We start from the raw sequence: 18,630 nt of genomic DNA, 5'->3' as shown, positions 1-18,630 counted from the left end.
TGCTGAAATTCACTGGTGGAAAATAGCACCCTGATCATATCACTCAACATATTTTTCATTTAGTAAGTATTTGGATTGGCTATTTTGTATTTTTTAATGAAGATGATAAGTTCCTTTCTTGCCATTCATGAAATGGAGGAGGACACATTTCTAATTAATTAACTGACTGACTAACATTTGTCTTTTGATACAGTCTCTCAAATGTAGCCCAATGTAGTACAGGCCTGCATCAAAGTAGTAGTCCTCCTCCACCAGGGACCTGTTTATCTGTTTATAATATATAAAATACCAAGCTGAGGAAAAAGATTGGAGAGAGAAGAAGCGTCCTCTAATAAGAAGTAAATTTATCAGGAGAGGCCATGCTTAGCTCATCTACTTAACCTTGGCTGGCAGTGCTCTGCATGGGAAGTTCCTACTTTTCTCAAATGAACAAGTCTTTTCCTTGGCCCCATCCAAACTGAATCTTATTCCCTACTCCCCTACTGTCAGCCGCTGACATTTCTAATATTTCTGGCAGTTTCAATGGAAAAAGAAAAGGAGATCAGTCTTGTTCTTAGTATTTACAGTGGTTGTATGCATATTAAGAAGACTAAATATTCATATTATTTTCTTTACTACAAGATAAAGACAAGTCTCTGTTCAAAGTGAGTAACATGTCTCGATTTAGTAGCACATATACTAAAATTAAAGCAACACAGAGAAGACTAGATGGCCATTGTACAAGAATGGCACGCAAAGTCAGTAATAGATTTGAGATCTTAGTTAATTATCTGCTTTTATTTTCCATGCTTCCATGTTAAAATATTCCATTTATGGGAGCTCCCCTGTGCTGCCTCTATGGAATGACTACCATAGTAATAGTTTTACTGCTGTCTCTGCTCTTGCTGGTTGCTAGTATCCTTGTATGACTGGGTGTTAGAGACTTCTGTGAATTCTACACGCTAACCCCTCTGTCCTTTGAGAGTCCTATAGTAGAGATACCATGTTGTTACAGTATAGATACCATGTTGTTACAGTTTACATCCAAGGACACTGAAGTTGATCAATCTGGTAAAGATCAAGCAGGCAATGATTTGGATCCAGGATGCACCACGGGAGTTGCTGAGCTCAGAGGCCCAGATTTAGTTGTAGATCCCAAGTGTGTACCTCAGAGTTTTCCTCTGTATAAAAGAGGTCATTCTGGTTACTCCAGTTGCTGGGGGTCTGTGCTACATTAGAAATTCAATTGGAAACTGTTATTGGTGTAGCTTGACCAGAAGTTTTGCTAGAGTTTTAGAGAAGTAATTATCAACCCCAGTCACCATTTTGAACATGAGACACCAGTAAAAGTGAATTTAAAAGGATCTGTAAGAGATTTTTACAACCTACACAAATGTACTAAGAATTTTGTTTCTGTGGGAGCTTGGAAAGATGTCATTCCAAAGAGAAACTAAAGGAAAGTTTGGATAGAAATTAAAGGATTCCAGAAGAGAGTCAGTGAAGCAATGCCACCAGACAGAGAAGCAAGCCAAACATAGTCGGGTGTTCATTGTCCCATTGGGAGGAGGGGACACAATTATCCACTGAGGGTAAGCAGTCATAACCCCAGGACAAACCTAGGTGTTGATGAAGCTGGATTCCTCTGGCAGATGGGTCAGCTGTGGAGAGAAATCCCATTTGGAGGGCAGTGTCTGGTGCCATACTGAGGGAGCGTCTACTGTTAAAAACTGAACTCCTTCCCAGGAACATGAGATCAGGGAACACCCATAGGTCAGGAAGCCTCAGTTTGGCTGTCAGAGAAAGGCCAGAGAGGAATATTGTCTGGATCCTGATTGGCTGAAAGGTTATATATTGGGATGTACATAGGTAAAGATAGCCTTGCTCTCAGGTGGTTGCCAGGAACAGATCTCATCAACTGAGTGTTACCCTCATGACATAGCCAAGATGCCAACAATACAAACCAAATAAACTATACAAGAACCTGTAAGAGAAAAACAATTACTTACTAACACGGAACAATGAAATAATATATAGTTCCTCATCTGACTAAGAGTGCTATGCCTTGCACTGCTGTCTTTTAAAATTGATGTAGAGGCAAAAACATTTCAATAGAAGCACAAATTAAAGCAGTTCATGACTGCCAAGCTAGCGCTACCGAAGGTGTTTCAAGGACTACTATACAGAAGAAGAAGAACCTCTCAATCTCCAAAATCTAGGAAATAATAAACTTCAAGAGATAATACTTGAATAAAGGACAGCAAGGAAGGAATCCATCATGTCTTACACAATTACCTGGAAAAACCCTAATACTGATAGGGGAGAAAGGAAGGATGGACAAGAATCCAACCAATCATAAAAACTAACAAAGTTATAAGGTTTAGTAAAAATCTCTCAATAATAGGATTAAATGTAAATGGGCCAATCTCTCCAATAAAGAGACATAGACTGGTTGATTGGACTAAAATCTAGATGTAAAAACTTATTTTACCAGTAAAGACACCTATAACCTGACTGCTAAAAGAGGAAAACAATATATCAAGTGAATGGAAACTGGAAGCAAGCTCCTATTGGACATATTCTGAGAGATGACAAAGTAGATTTCAAACCAAAATTAGCCAGAAGAGATAAGGAAGTCCACTGTATGTTAACAAAGGAAGCCAACCATGAAGACAACATATCAAGTATCAATATCTGTTCATCAAACACTGGGACATTCAATTTCTTCAATCATACTGATTGACAGTGAAGGTCAGATAGGTTCTGATACAATAGTGGTGATTTCCTTACCTCTCTCCCATCTAAAATACAACACAGTTTTTATATTTAAACTATGCCATAGACAGAATGGACTTAATAGACAGCCACAGAAGACTCTACTCAACATAAATAGAATATACATTCTTCTCAGAAGCTCATGGGATGTTCTTTAAAATAAAGAACATTCTGGGTCCTGGACCAATCAAATACAAAATAACCCCTAATAAGATACTTATTAGATTACAATGAAGTAAATCTTGAAAACTGGCAGGAAAAACTATGGAAACTGAAGAATAACATGGAGAATGAAAAAAATACTCTTGAATAACCTGTGGTCATTGATAAAATCAGGAAGTTTAAAGGTTTCTAAAGTCAAATGAAAATGAAAGTAGGAGCTACCAGGACCATTTGAATACAGCTATAACAGTTGTAAGAGAAAAGTTTATAGATGTGCATATCTGAACATCTCAAATAAATAACACATTGCACCCAGGATCATTGAAAACAAGGACAGGACCAATTAAAGGGAACAAAATTCATAAAGAGGAATCCTCCATCCTCTTTGTTTTCTTTCTCTTGTCAACAACATGGAAGTGAGGATTGAAACTCCAGCATGAGGTCCTATAGTGTGATATGACATTGAAAGTGGAAGGCCTGATGGTGGACATGGAGAAAAAATACATGGGGTTAAATTTGTAATGGTATTATGGTTTCATAGTCAACTGTAGGCTATTGTAGATTTCTTTTACAGTGATAATGTTAAAAGAACCAAGAACACAATCACTATGATCTATAGTCTCAGATTAATCACAGGTTATAGAGAATATTAACCTTATTTCCAATTAATCCAGAAAAATCATTTTATTAATTATTGATTGACTTATTTACACTTGCGCATTAAGGTAAATAATTAGATTCTGATTCAGTAATACTTTGTTTTTTTCTGAAATAATAAAACATTTTAGTGTTTATTCTGTTATATATTATACACCTAAAAGAGGTATTTTATTATATTACTGAATTCAATGTAGGGACCATGTAAACACTGAATCATATCTGAGGTATTATCATATGATATTTACATTGTGAGCACTATAAAATACACTATAATAAACTTGGTAAGTGGTCTCTCTCAATCTGCTTGACTATGTGTAATACACCCATATATCTTTTATTAATTCTACTTTTGTTTAAGCATTAAAATCTACATTTAAGTAATATAAAAATAGAGGTGTCACGATTTTTTGTTAATAAGAGGAGAGAATAAATGAATTCATTTAAAAGTGATATGTGTGAGGCTAGATGTATACCTCAGTGATAAAGTTCTTTCTAAGTCTGCATAAGGCTCTTGGTTTGAACTCTAATACTACAAAAAGAAATAAAGGAAATCAATAGCCCCATAAAGGAGTCTGAGCTATGTGGGAGATGAGTAAAATCTTCTGGTGTTCTCTCCCTACAGGCACACAAAATTAGGTGTCTATCCATGAACCAAAGCATATCCACAATAGTTAAAGGAACTAGGCAGGACTACAATGCATATTGTTAGTTCCTTGGCACAAACAGTGGATGGGCCAGATAAAGACATTTGAAGTAGGCAGGATGGAAGAGTTGCCTGTCCCATTCACTGTCCTTTACAAGGAATTCAGCATTTAGAGAGATGCTTCCTGCTTGGGACAAAGGGAGAAACAAGTCCAGGCTGTGGACTTAAAATGTAGTTACATAAAGAATTGCTTGGCAGAACCTCACAACTCCTCCTACCAGGGCAAGTGATTGAGCTCCTGAAAAATCTGTGGGACTTGGAAGCTTCTACCATACAACCTCCAACCTTAATAGGCAGATCGGGACTCCACCTTCTGGGGGCAAAAGCTAGTTCTTAGAGATAAGGGCCAGGTTCCTGCACTTCAGGATCAAGTAGAAACTGAAGGTCAGAAAGACAGGCCAGAACACACAGAGGGAGCTTCTGGACCAGGTCTGGCATCAGGTCAAGATTTAGACATAAGTGGACAGACCCATATGTTTCTAGATCTGTACAAAAGTAAAAAACAGGGGGCAGTCATGATTTCTGGACTAAATCACTGTCCGCTGTAGTATGAGTTCTACTAAACCCCAAGGGCCATGTAGGATTTTGTGGCTGTAAGACTCAAGGATGGTCCATCTAGTAATAGCCTAGGTGGCCCAAGGTCTGCCTTCACCAATATTCCTGCAACCTTAGGCAGCATAGAGTTGGTATAAGACCCTGTTTGCTGAAGACAGGGTAGTAAAACTAAGACATGGCTTTCAGCCTTAATGCTGGTAAAACAACACTGTGGAGATCCTAACAACCCCATCCCCAGGCGTACCTGTGGAGCGAGCCTCTAGAACCTCTACCCCCCCTCCAAATGCCAGGAGGAAACATATAGCTCTTGCCTGTCAGGCTTCTATTTCTGCTAGCATCACCTGTGGCTGGTTGTAATTCTCTCCATCTCTGAGTCCACCAAAGCAATAGGCAGCAAGTGGAAATAACAGCCTTCACCCAGCCCACACGCTGTGCTGGTCTTAGCAGGTTATGAACTTAGAGTTTATCAGGCTTAGCGCTATTGATGGCCACAGTAACACAGAAGCCTGTGGCTGGTCTTTACAGGATGGTGCTCCAGAGCTGCTCAGAATCCTACAGGGTCTGAGTTCAAGCCAATTAGCATGGATGGAGGCATCCAGGCACACTATGGCTACAGAGAGAGAGAGAGGCCCACAGAAGCAGACTGTATACTCTCCTATTTCCTTTTGAGCTGCACACCAAGACTGTGTTTGGGATAATCCTTGGTTGGATTGCCCCCTGTTGCTGAAAAAGTAACAATCCAGACTCCTGGCAAGCTCCACCCCATCGCCATCTACTGCCAAAGCAGTGGAAGTGACAACCAGCTCTGGGAACATACTTAGCCTACTTAGGATGCTCAGAAAGAGGCATGAAACCAGATGAGAAAGGCTGGAAAAACATCCACTTCTACAATGTTCAGATGATCTCACATGCCAACACTCATAGGGCCTTCTGGTAAACCAGGCCCTCATCAGTTCCCCAGAGTTCCAGAAACTGACCAGGTAATAATTGTCAAGAGGCAACTCTCAGATAGGGAATTGGAATGGTTGTTTTAGGGGAGCAGATTGGGCTTGAAGGAAACACTTAGAAACATTTCAATACCTAACCAAGATGCTTGCAGAAATGGGAATTACTTTTAAAAACCCAAGTTTTAAAAACACTTTTCAATTATCATACAAAATAATCATTTTATATCTTTTCACAAACACACACACATCATCATCATTATCATGTCTTAGGCATGCGTGCAACCCCCACACTTTTCTCCCATCCATCCTCTTGATCCCTTATTGATCCACTGGCTACCTCCCATAGCTCTTCTTCTATCTTTATGTTGAATATATGAACATATGCATATTTACACACACACACACACACACACACACACACACACATCTATATATGTTAAAGTGTAGTTTTTGCTTAAGAGAGAAAATGAGTGATATTTGCCCCCTTCCAGTCAACCTCCTGTTCCACTTTCTCCACCTCCTTAGACTCTATTTTCCCCCTTCAAAGTCTTTTTAAAATTTTATGCAATTTAAATATGCATATTAAATTTTATATTGTGTATAAGAAAGAAAACAGGCCATACTTGTCTGAGTCTATCCTATCCTACATAACATGATAGTATATATCTATTTTCCTGAAAATGTCATGATTTCACCTTTCTTTACAGTTGACTTCAAACTCCACTGTGGATAGACATATATCTCACCCTTTCTTTAGTCATACAGCTGTTGACGGACACTTAGGATAGTTACATGATTTGGATATTATTGTAAATTTTTAGTCACTTTCATAAACAGGGCAACTTAAAAAATGTTGCCTGAATGTAAAATTTTGGTTGGAGATGTTAATTTAGTTTGTGAGGGTTTTAAATGTCCTTTCACCCCTGGCTGAAAAGACTTTTCTCACATGTATAATCAAATCCCTTGACTGGGGTGATCCTGGGGAATTTGCCACTCGATGGCATCATGGCCCTGCAAGTATATTTCTGCCTTGAAAACTCAAATGATTCTGAGAACAGCAGTCAGTTATGTAGTCTGAACTTTTCAAGGACCAGTTCCCCAAGATGAAGGTCTTTGAAGAATGCATTCAATATAGGTGTGGCAGCCTTCCTATTTCCTGTGTATCAGGAGGGTTCCAGATGCATCCAGAAGCTGTGGAGAAACCATCTATTTCATTAAACATAGCAGTGGAGCTCCTGGCAGATAGATCAGTTCTCAACCTGAAGCCAAGGACTCAGTCACAGCAGCAGCCACAGCTCTGCATCCTCTGCCAAGCACCCTCTGCCAGTACACAGAATTAATCATGGTATGACTGGCAAAATTGTGCTCCAGGTCACTTGTCAGCCCAAACTCAATTACTATATCTACCTAGGTCATAGGAACTGCCTCTTTTATATGTAGACATTGCTCTACATGAACAGCACTAACTGGTAAGAGAAAACAGCTCCATCAGCAGCAGAAGGCTCAACTTTATCTCTATTATTTATCAGGAGTTCTGCTCAGAAGCAAGAGCCAGAATAAGGGTCTGAGACCTTCAGATTACCAGTTATGCTGACCAGCTACAGGGGTCACAAAGTGACCATTTAACAAGTAACTAATTCCTTTTAGTTGAAACCATCTATACCTTTGATAGGGTAAATCAAAGAAATGGGAAGTAACTGGCCCTCACTTAATAAGAATATTGAAACAGCAAAGTGGCAGGATACAAGATTAACTAAAACAAAATCAGTAGCCCTAATATATACAGACGATAAAGGGGCTGAGAAAGAAAACACAGAAACATTACCCTTTACAATAGCCACAAACAACATAAAATATCTTGGTGTAATGCTTACCAAACAAGTGAAAGACATATATAATAAGAACTTTGAGTCTTTAAAGAAAGAAATTAAAGAAGATAACAGAAAATGGAAAGATCTCCCATGTTCTTGGATAGGTAGGATAAACATAGTAAAAATGGCAATCTTGCCAAAAGCAATCTACACATTGAATGCAATCCCCATCAAAATCCCAACACAATTCTTCACAGACCTTGAAAGAACAATCCTCTACTTAATATGGAGAAACAAAAGACTCAGGATAGCCAAAATAACCCTGTACAATAAATGAACTTCCGTAGGCATCACCATCTTTGACTTCAAACTCTACTATAGTGCTATAGTCCTACAAACAGCTTGGTATTGGCACAAATATAGACAAATAGACCAATGGAATCAAACTGAAAATCCTGGTATTAACCCACACACCTAACGACATTTTTGACAAAGAAGCTAAATTTATACAATGGGTAAAAGAAGGATCTTCAACAAATGGTGTTGGCATAACTTGATATTAATGTGTAGAAGACTGCAGATAGATCCATATGTATCACCATGCACAAAACAGGTCCAAATGGATCAAAGACCTGAACTTAAATCCAGCCACATTGAACCTCTTAGAAGAGAAAGTGGGAGGTTCTCTTGAACAAATTGGTATAGGAGACTACTTCCTGATCATAGCTCCAGTAGCACAGACACTGAGATCAATAATTAATAAATGGGACTTCCTCAAATTGAGAGGCTTCTGTAAGGTAAAGGACACAATCAACAAGATAAAACAGCAGCCCACTGGGTGGGAAAAGTTCTTCACCAACCCCACATTTGACAGAGGGCCGATTTCCAAAATACACAAAGAACTCAAGAAACTACTTACCAAACACCAAATAATCCAATTAAAAAGTGGGGTACAGAACTAAATAGAAAATTCTCAATGGAGGAATCGAAAATGGCTGAAAGACACTTAAGGAAGTATTCAACATCCTTAACCATAGGGAAACACAAATCAAGGCAACTTTGAGATACCATCTTACTCCTGTCAGAATTGCTAAAATCAAAAACATCAAAGACAGTTTATGCTGGAGAGAATGTGGAGAAAGGAGCACACTCCTCCACTGCTGGTGGGAGTGCAAACTCGTACAGCCACTTTGGAAATTAGTATGGCGGTTCCTCATGAAAATGGGAATTAGTCTACCCCACGATCCAGTAATTCCACTCTTAGGCATAGGCATGTACCCAAAAGATGCACATTCATACAACAAGGACATCTGTCCAACTATGTTCATAGCAGAATTATTTGTAAGTGCCAGGGCCTGGAAGCAACCTAGATGCTCAGCTGAATGGAATACTGCTCAGAGGAAAACACAATGGGATCCTGAAAATCACAGGGAAATGTATAGAACTAGAAAAAAGCCATCCTGAGTTAGGTAACCCAGTCACAAAAAGACAAACATAGTATGTACTCACTCATATATGGATTTTAGACAGAGCAAAGGATTATCTGCTTATAATTCACAGCACCAGAAAATCTAGGAAACAAGAAGAAACCTAAGGAAAACATACATGGTCCCCTGGAGAAGGGGAAAGGGACAAGATCTCCTGAGAAAATTGGGAGCATGGAGGAAGGGGAGAGGGAGTTAGGAGAAAGAGAAGGGGGGAAGAAGAGGGGAGAGGTGGACATGAGGGAACAGGAAGATTGAGATAGAGGAGAACAAGAAAAGAGATACCATAATAGAGGGAACTATTATAGATTTAAGGAGAAATCTGGCACTAGGGAAATGCTCAGAGATCTACAAGGATGAACCCAACTAATAATCTAAGCAATAGTGGAGAGGCTACCTTAAATGCCCTTCCCCTATAATGAGATTGATGACTACCTTATATGCCATCCTAGAGTCTTCATCCAGTAGCTGATGGAAACAGAAGCAGACACCCACAGCTAAACACTGAGCCGAACTCCTGGAATCCAGTTGCAGAGAGGGAGGAGTGATAAATAAAGGGATCAAGGTAAAGCTAGGGAGAGATGCCTGCTTTTGGCCTTCAATAGCTCTGTGCAGTATGGCTATTTGCAATTTTCAGGAAGCAGGAGGTTTGGAAACTTTCTGTGAAACTTCACATTCTGACTAAGAAGTGGTAATTGCTTCTAGAGAGCTTGTCATGTGGGCACAGTCGGGGTTTCTCAGATAAAGGGAAAAGTACCTTCATGCCACACTTTGAAATGTTAACCAGCAGCATCCGATGGTTCACAAAACTGGGAAATGGGAAGAACTTTCTTGGCATTTTAATCTTAAAGTGCAATATTTCTAGAATATAGATAATGACTTAAACCAATAATCAAGAGTGATAGTGGATGAACAGTTCTGAGGATTTGAAGTCCAAGTTATAGTAATGAAGGCTTCAATGCTCCATTTGGACACAATTTAAAAAAATATTTGTCACAAACCAGTATTCTGCGTTGAATTCTATTCCTGAATTTGCTTTAATTCAAGTGAGATTTTATATGATGGCTTCCTAAACACTAACCTTTTAAGTTGCCAAGTATAGAAACAATAATTTTCCTTTAAGCTATTTATTTTAAAGCAAAAATGAATTCCTGTGAAAAGAAACCAGTTGAAAAGTTTTGATTTAATTCAATATAACTTTTATAGAGAAGATAACTTAAAGTTGCTACATTATCACCCATGGTGCTCCTTTCCATGAGACTTTGTGTGTGTGTGTGTGTGTGTGTGTGTGTGTGTGTGTGTGTGTGTGTATGTGTAGGCCATGGATCAACTTTGGGTGTTGTTCCTCAGCACCCAACACTCAAGGGCTCTCTGAAGGAATGAAACTTCTAAGATCCATCAGCCAATCTACATAGCTGTCACATTTATTAGATTGCTTTGCTTTACAGGATGTGGTCTGGGTAGTTCAACCACGGCTGTCTCACACCAGAAAGGTGTGAATCCATTAGTTGTTCAGTCCATGAGGTTGGTTATTTCAAACACTCCACTATGGCACTGAAGGCATGGAGGATTCCTGGAGAGATGCTGGTCTTCAGTCTATGTTGTATTCATGAAGAAGTTGGTTCTAATGTTGGTGAAGGAATGATGCAGTAATAGAGCAAATGACTTGCCAACAAGGGTAAAGGCAATTGGGCAGAAGGCATAGTTTCTTTCTTCCATGTCCTTTTATCTGGGATGCTACCAGAAGGTACCATTCACATTTAGCACGGGTCTTCCTGCTTCAGATAATCTATTTGGATAAATATTGTGGCTTTCAGTTTATGTTTCTTTGTGATTCCCAAGTGTGTGAATGAATGGATCTCTATTTTTCTTGTGCCTTTTCTTGGACTTTTTTGTGTTGTTTTGTGTTGCCTATTTGTTTTGTTTTACTCTAATGTGTCATTTTTTTGTATACTTTTATTATTATGCCTTAGAAGTCTGTTGTTTTCTAATGAGAGAAAGAAAGGGGGTGGACCTGGATGAGGGAAAGTGGAGGGTAATTAGGAGAACTTGAGGGAAGGGAAACCATAATCAGCATGTATTATGTGAAGAAAAAGTTCATTTTCAATAAAAGGAAAAAAATGCCAACAAATAAACAAAATTTGAAATAACAGAGGAAAAGCCCTCACATGATTTCTCTGCAGTTTGTGTTTCAATTGGTTTCAGATGCAGTCAAATTGACAACCAAGATCGGCCATCACAGCCATCACCCTTATGAAATAAGATCTCTCACTGGTCTGAGCTCATTGAGTAGGCTAGGGTGGTGTGGGTGAGTCCTGGGGACATACCTGTCCCTACCTCCCAGTGCCAAGATTATAGAAGAATGCCCTTGCACCTGACTTTCTTATGGGTATATGGCAGGGATTTGAACTGAGGTTTCTCATGTTAGAAAGGGAAGCACTTTAGCAAGTCTGGCCCACCTGGACAGGAACACACTTCACAATAGTTTGGACTCAAGCTCCTAATCCCTTGCCTTAGTTTTCCAAAAACTGGATTGCACACATGTGCTTGACACTTCAGTCTTTTTGAGTTCATAGAAGCCTGGATGGTTCTAAATTCCAGAGTTTGGATATGAAATTGTAATCATGGAGACTATCCATCAATAATGCCAGTTAAAATAGTTTAAAATGCAATCAGAAATAGTTACTTTTTTCATTGAAAATACTAAATCTAGCAGAAGAATTTGTATAAGCTCACAGCGGAAGAAGAGAAAACAGTAAATTTATGGCAGATGGCTACCACTGGAGTAACTGTTAATAACCTAAATGAGGTTTACTTGTCAAAGCAAAAGTGTGTGAGTGAGATTTCTTGCATGAGTCAGGCAAGGGTTATTGCTGGGTTCATACATTTTTAGCAGCTGGCATATTTATAAGACCATTTCCATTGAAATGAGCAAAATGCTATTATGGTTTGTGGACTTCCAAATGGTTTCTGAAGCATGTATTGAACCTCAAGAAGACTTTTTTCCCCAGAATCAGATAAAAATAAAATTTTGCATGGTAGATATTAATATGCCCATTATAACCCATGAGTAGTTAACATTTATATTTAATTGGGTTGGCTCATATAGTGCCCAAATCCCTTTAAAGTTTATATTCTAGTAAATTTCATTAATTCACTAAAATTTTGAAATTTTAATTTTATTTTTTAAAGAGAAATAATTGAAACATCCTCAATCAAGAAATCCATCTTTAGCTATTAGTAGGGAACCTACATAATTAATGTAAAGGACTTGCTTGGCATAATTAGAAAATAATTGCATTATACAACTGCGAGAAGAAATAGAGTATATCTCACGTTTCTGAATTGCATGAAGATTAAGGTTTTAACATAAATTTAGAGAATACAAATATTTCCAACTGGAGGTGTCTCATATGTCATCCTGAAAATACATCTGAATTTTACAGTGAGGTCTGAGGCAGAGTAGGATGTATCTAGATAGTTAAAGACACCTCTGCATGCCACTGTTGCCCCAAATTCTTCTTAATATGAATATTGCCAGTGTCTTTGTTCCCAGAATTTTCTACATCTCATGTTCCTACAAATACTCCTCAGGGAATTTCATCTTTGTTTATGGTTTCCATCCCCACATTTATAAACGCATAAACATTAAGACAAAGTCAAATCTCTCATTTTTACTTCTCCCCCCCCCCCAACTATATTCTATCTAGCTGTGGTGGTTTGAATAAGAATGGCTCATGTATTTCAATGCTTAGTCACCATGAAATGACACTCTTTGAAAGGACCAAGTATTAGGAGGTGTGGTCTTCTTGGAGGAAGTATGTCACTGGGTGAGAGCTTTGAGATTTTAAAAGCCCATGCCAAGCCTAGTCTCTCTCTCTGACTATGGATCAAGATGTAGTTCTCAGCTACTGTTCCACATCTGCCTGCATGCTGCTTTGCTTTCTGCCATGATGATAATGAACTAAACTTCTGAAACTGCAAGCAAGCTCCCCAAGTAAGTGACTTCCACTTATAATACTTGCCTTGGTAACAGTGTCTCTTCCCAACAATAGAACAGCAACTAAGACATGGGCTGCATGCATACCAGGGTAGCTTCAAATGAAGCCCAATACATTTGTAGATCATGTCATAACACAGTATCCATAAGTTAGGTGGCTCAGTTTTTAAGAGCACTTCTGCTTCCCTAGAGCTCTAGTTTTGTTCCCAGCACCCATATTGGAAGGGTTCCAACCATCTATAATTCTAGCTTCACAAGACATTAATCCTCTTCTGGCCATTATGGCCCTTGTACATGCATGGTGTACATTCACACACACATATGTACGTACATGTATATTTATAAATAAAATTACATGTGTAAATAAAATTAAAACTATTTAAGATGATGGATATACCTATAAAACATTTCCATGTAATTTTCCTTGTTGGTACCTCAAATTCAAGAATTTTAAAACTCTACTCGTTATTTTTCTGAAGTACCCACACCAAGCAACAACAAAAAGTCCTTGTAGTCTCTACTTTTAGGAGTGTCTCCATGACTGTCATTTAGGTTATACTGTAGCAATGAAGCACTCTCTCCATGTTCATTTCCTATTATTACTGTAGCTAGAATAACATATTTATTATTTATAGTTCCCTGAGTCAGAAGTCTGACACTTATCTTGGTGGACTTCATTCTAAATACCATCAAGGCTGTGTTCCCTTTTGGACATTTATCTCTTTGTTACCTGCCATGCTAGAGGTTCTATTGATCCCTTGGTTCTCGGTCTATGCCCCACTTCAAAGTCAGGAGCATCAAGTCAAGCTTTCTTGCTATTGTCTCTCCTGTTTCTTTCTAACTTTCTCTTCTATTTGTCAAGGCCCTGATGATTACATTGGGCTTATCCAGATAATCCACACTAATGTCCCCATTTTAAGGTTGGCTAGTCAGTCTCTTTAGTTCCATCTACAAACCCTATTTATTTTGTTATATGGCATTATGTGATGACTGGTTATAGGGCTTGCAACTTGAATGCCTTTAAGGAATCATTATTTTGCTTCCTATACCTTCTTCATCCAATTATTTCCTGCCTCTTTCAACATACACTATTCCACTTTATTTTTATTTTTATTTATTTTAGATTTTCAAATTTATTTTCAATGACATGTATTCGTGAGTGCATCCATATATGTTTGTGCACTATGTATGTGTCTGGTGCTCACAGAAACCACAGGAGGATATTAGATTCTCTGGACTAAGAACAGGTAGTTCTTTGGTGCTGGGAACCAAACCTGGATCTTCTGTAAGGGCAGTTAGCACTCTTCTGAACTGTCTCTTCAACCCTTTATTTTTCTCCTTCGCATTCAGTGGTTGATCTTGACTGTCAACTTGACAGCATTTTGAATTGTCTAGGAAGAACACATTTGGGCCTGTCAGTGAGAGTGATTTCAGAGAGGATTAGCTGAAAGAAGATGTCCCACCCCCAAAGTTTGTGCATCTCCCAGGGGTATAGTCCAGGTACAAAGAGGAAAAAAGGGTGTGGGCCTGCCTGCTTTGCTTTTGTTTCCTAACCAAGTATATCTGTCATTCCTGCTGCCATCCTCTGATGACATCACACTCCAGCTTCTTTGGTTTTCGAATATAGACTCAGTATCAGTAACTCTACAGGGATTTTCCTGTAGAGTTGGATAGGCACTGTTGAGACATACACCTTCATAGGCTGAGCTGCTACCAGATGGCCATTGTAGGACTACTGTGTCCCTTGTAAGCCAATCTACAGATCTCCCTTCACAATATACACACATTCTATAGATCTTGCACTTCTAGAGAAACCTATCTAATGATAGCTTTATTTGTGTTTCTCCACTCTCTGGAGGAATGAAAGTATCAAAAACAAGGCAAAGGCTTTGTCTTTATTTTTATTTATTTATAGCTGAATCTGAAGAGTTTATTGCCCAATACATTGGGCAAATCTTAGGACCAGATCATCAAATCATCAACTGTTCCATTGTAATGAAATACTTCTTGCAGTCCTTGAACACCATGCTCAACATTAATTCAATATAGGCAGCAATTCACCGTTGTCTTTCAGTTCCTCAACAATATCCAATCCTCCTACAAGCTCTTCTCTCACATACAGCTGAGGGTAGGTTGGCCAGTTCAAGAATATTTTTAATCCCTGTCGCATGTCTTCATCCTCCAGTATATTGTGAGTTTCATATTCAACCTTGCTTCCAGTGTGTTTCCTTTCATAAAGGGCACCACAGAAGCTTTATTGGTCAGCACTTTGAGCCTTTCCTCTAACTTCGAGCTTTGTATCTAGCTTTTCTGATGCTCCCAGCTCCTGGACTGTGTCAAGTTCCTATGAGCTCTCTAGAAACATAGAGCTGAGGTTAGGTGGGCCACTTACAGTATGTTTTGAACCCCTGTTGAACTTCCTCATCTGAGAAGATATCAAAACTGCTTAACTGAATATTGTGTATGTGAAGGATTTTCACCATCTGCTTGCTGAAACCACAGCATTATTCTTGAGGTGTTCCCTTCATGAACAGCATGCAGGAGACAGCGTGGGTCAACTTTCTCAAGGCGAAGGTTGAGATCTTCTTTAGACACCCGTCTCTGGACTTTCTTTGGTCAATTCTGGGGCATGTGCACCACCTAACTGGTTGACTCTCTGTGAATTATTGAAGAACAGGAAGGTGGGGACAGAACTAATTTCATATTTTTTCAGATACTTCAGGAACGGCTTCGGCTTCCAGCTTCACAAATAAAACATGAGGGTGTACTTTAGCTGATTCTGCCATGACATCATTCATCTATACACACTGTGGAGCCCATGGTGCCCAGGAATGAACCACGAGGACTGACCTTTGGAAGTCTTGTCCAAAGGGGAGATGCATGTGCACCTGGATTCAGCAGACCCTCCCTAGGCCAGCTGGAGATTCAGGAAAGCACCAGATGTCAGCTGGGCCTGTCCTTCAGAGGCATCACGTGCAGGTCCCCTGAGACAGGTCCACTGCACACTGGGGCCACTGCACTGCACTGCCCTCGCCTGCCCAGAGCAGGTCCCACTGAGGCAAGATCAGGACTGCCTAGGGCCACTGTTGGACCGCCTGTTTTTGCTTTTTATTTAAAGCTACATCTGAAACATTGTAGGCCCCGATTAAACATCTTTTGAATTGATGAACTAGAATACAATTAGTAACTGGGATTATCAACTGAACCTTAATAGCATGCTTCCCTTCGTGTTCTTTGTGTTTTTCGGTTTCTTACATTTCTAATGGAAACTTGTACTTTTTCAGGTATTTCCTACCTAGTTAATACACATTTATTTCCTTATTTCTAAATCATGGATCTGTTCACCTCAGTGTTGTAATTAATATACTACAATATCTGTGGTCAAAACTTTTAAGATTATGCATGCCACGTCCCTGCCTATCTTTTCTTTCTTTTTTTTAATTTAAGTTTTTATTTAATTTATTTTACATGTCGATCCCAGTTCCCTTTCCATTCCTCCCTCCGTACCTCCCTTTTACCATCTCTGCCCCCTCACATGCACCCTGAACACCCTCCCCTCCCATCCCCCCACCCCCAATTCCACATGTAGGGCAATGCCATCCAGGTGGGGTCATGTAGATCTGACAGGTCATGTGAAGTGGGGACTAGGGCTTCTCTCCTGTCTCTAGGTTCCTGGTGCACAAAAGTAACCCATGGAGGGTTACTGCCCTGCCTATCTTTTCAATGCTTTTTGTAGTCCATGTTTTAGAGATTCTGGGTTTTCTCCATGTCTATGATATTATTTTCTTTGGCTCTCTGGGGGAATCCTCCTTCTCCTCAAAGACCCTCATTGAGCACACCAATCTCCACAGATATTTCAATGGGGAAATGCACACAAGATGACCTGCACCCTCCTGTCAGGCCACCGTTGTCTGGAGAAAGAGGAATGGTCTGCTCTGAGGGGCTAAGAAGACTCAGACTGAGAACACACACATTTTCTTGTTTATAAATCAAAAGTTATCATAGTTCTGTGGATACAATCACATCAGGCCACTTTATAGTATTACTAGTATTGACTTTTAAATAACAACTTCTCCCAGCCCCCATTCCTCAACACACATATAATCTAGTGGGATCTTTCAAACTGGTGGGGCTGATAGAATTTCAGACTTACTATTGGTATTCAGTATTCATCACTTTTTTTCTGTACTAGGTGTCCTATATTTCACAAATGAGTATATTTTATGAGCCACCCATATCTTTGTGTTTCTTTGAACTCTCTTAGGCTCTGGAGTCAGTATTTATTGGGTGTGTGTGTGGGGGGGGGAGGGTTGAAACTTTAGACCTGTCACATAATAGCTATGAAATGGTTTTGAGTGAACTACTTAATTTCTCTTAGTTTTGATGATAAGAGAACCATTTATTACATTTATTGAGAGTGGTAAATAATTAACATACATTCTTGGTGTTGGGTTCATGTGCTGAATTAGTGCTAATAATTTCTACATGGTGAGTTTTCTGAAGGAAGGTACCATTGATAATTCATCTATATATTCTCATAATTAGATACAATTTGAGACCTAACGATAACTTATAAATATTTGTTCAGCAACCAATACATATTAATTATTCTCAGGACCTCAGGGTACATTTAATTTATGAAACACTTATCCAGAAAAAAAAAGCTTCATTTCAAAAGATTGAAAAATTTTAGTGTATCTGTGTGTAGCCAGTGTCTTGATCATTTTAATCAAGCAACATACCCTGAGCTGTATCCCCATATTTCCTTCATTAGTTTTGACTTTTCAGATAGAATTAATCTGTATACAGCTTGATGGAGTTAGTTAAACTATGGTTTAATAAATAAAACCAACTTGCTGAGAGTTGTTTGTTCAGTAAACCATGGGGCAAAGTGGTATGTATGGAGCAGGCAATTAGTTCAGTTTGGGGGTTGCAGAAGTCACAAAGACAGTATAGAGCATTCTTCTGTATCTTCAGTGCAGGTTACTACATTGTGAGCCTCTCACATTCCTGTGGTGTCTGTCACAGCAAAGAAGCCAGTGCTGATAGAGTATTACTAACTGATGTCTGCCCTTTATTCAGACTTCACTAGTGTGTCTCTCGTTTCTCTTTTCCATTTCAGAGTCTAATATTTGAGATCACATTACACTCGGTTGTCATGTCTCTGCAAGTTTTGCTTGGCTGTGACTTTTTTTTTTTTTTTTTTTTTTAGGTTTTCTTGTTTTTAATGACTGACAGCTTTGAGGTGGACTGATCAGATAGTTTGCCGAGAATACTTCATTTATGATCTGTCTTGATGTTTTATGATTAGACTGGAATCATAGGAGAAGACAACAGCTGTGAAATACCTTTTTCAACATATTTTGCTAAGGGCACAACTATTTCTCAGTTATTATTTATATTAGCATGATCACTTGAATGATGTTCTGGTATTACATTTGTCCATAATAAAGTTACCTGGAGAAATTGTCACATGACATAAACCTTTATTGTATGTGCAAAAATGAAGTTTAAGAATAACAAAGGTTTACTTCATCATAGATTCACACCTCCATCT

At 38.9% G+C, this 18,630-nt stretch overlaps 1 non-coding gene and 1 pseudogene across 1 annotated transcript; one reads left to right on the top strand and one right to left on the bottom strand.

Annotated features, from left to right (window-relative positions):
• The first annotated feature begins 655 nt into the window (after nt 1-655).
• Nucleotides 656-761, top strand: LOC127222995 (U6 spliceosomal RNA). The gene has a single exon (XR_007834608.1). It is a non-coding gene; the product is annotated as a U6 spliceosomal RNA (small nuclear RNA).
• A 5,538-nt stretch (nt 762-6,299) lies between these two features.
• Nucleotides 6,300-15,955, bottom strand: LOC127222959 (glutaredoxin-3-like; annotated as a pseudogene).
• Between the last annotated feature and the right edge of the window lie 2,675 nt (nt 15,956-18,630).

The sequence above is a fragment of the Phodopus roborovskii genome, unplaced genomic scaffold (assembly GCF_943737965.1).
Source record: "Phodopus roborovskii unplaced genomic scaffold, PHOROB, whole genome shotgun sequence".
Classification (NCBI taxonomy): Eukaryota; Metazoa; Chordata; class Mammalia; order Rodentia; family Cricetidae; genus Phodopus; species Phodopus roborovskii.
The sequence above is the reverse complement of the archived record's forward strand: the minus strand, read 5'-3'. Positions and strand labels throughout refer to the sequence as shown.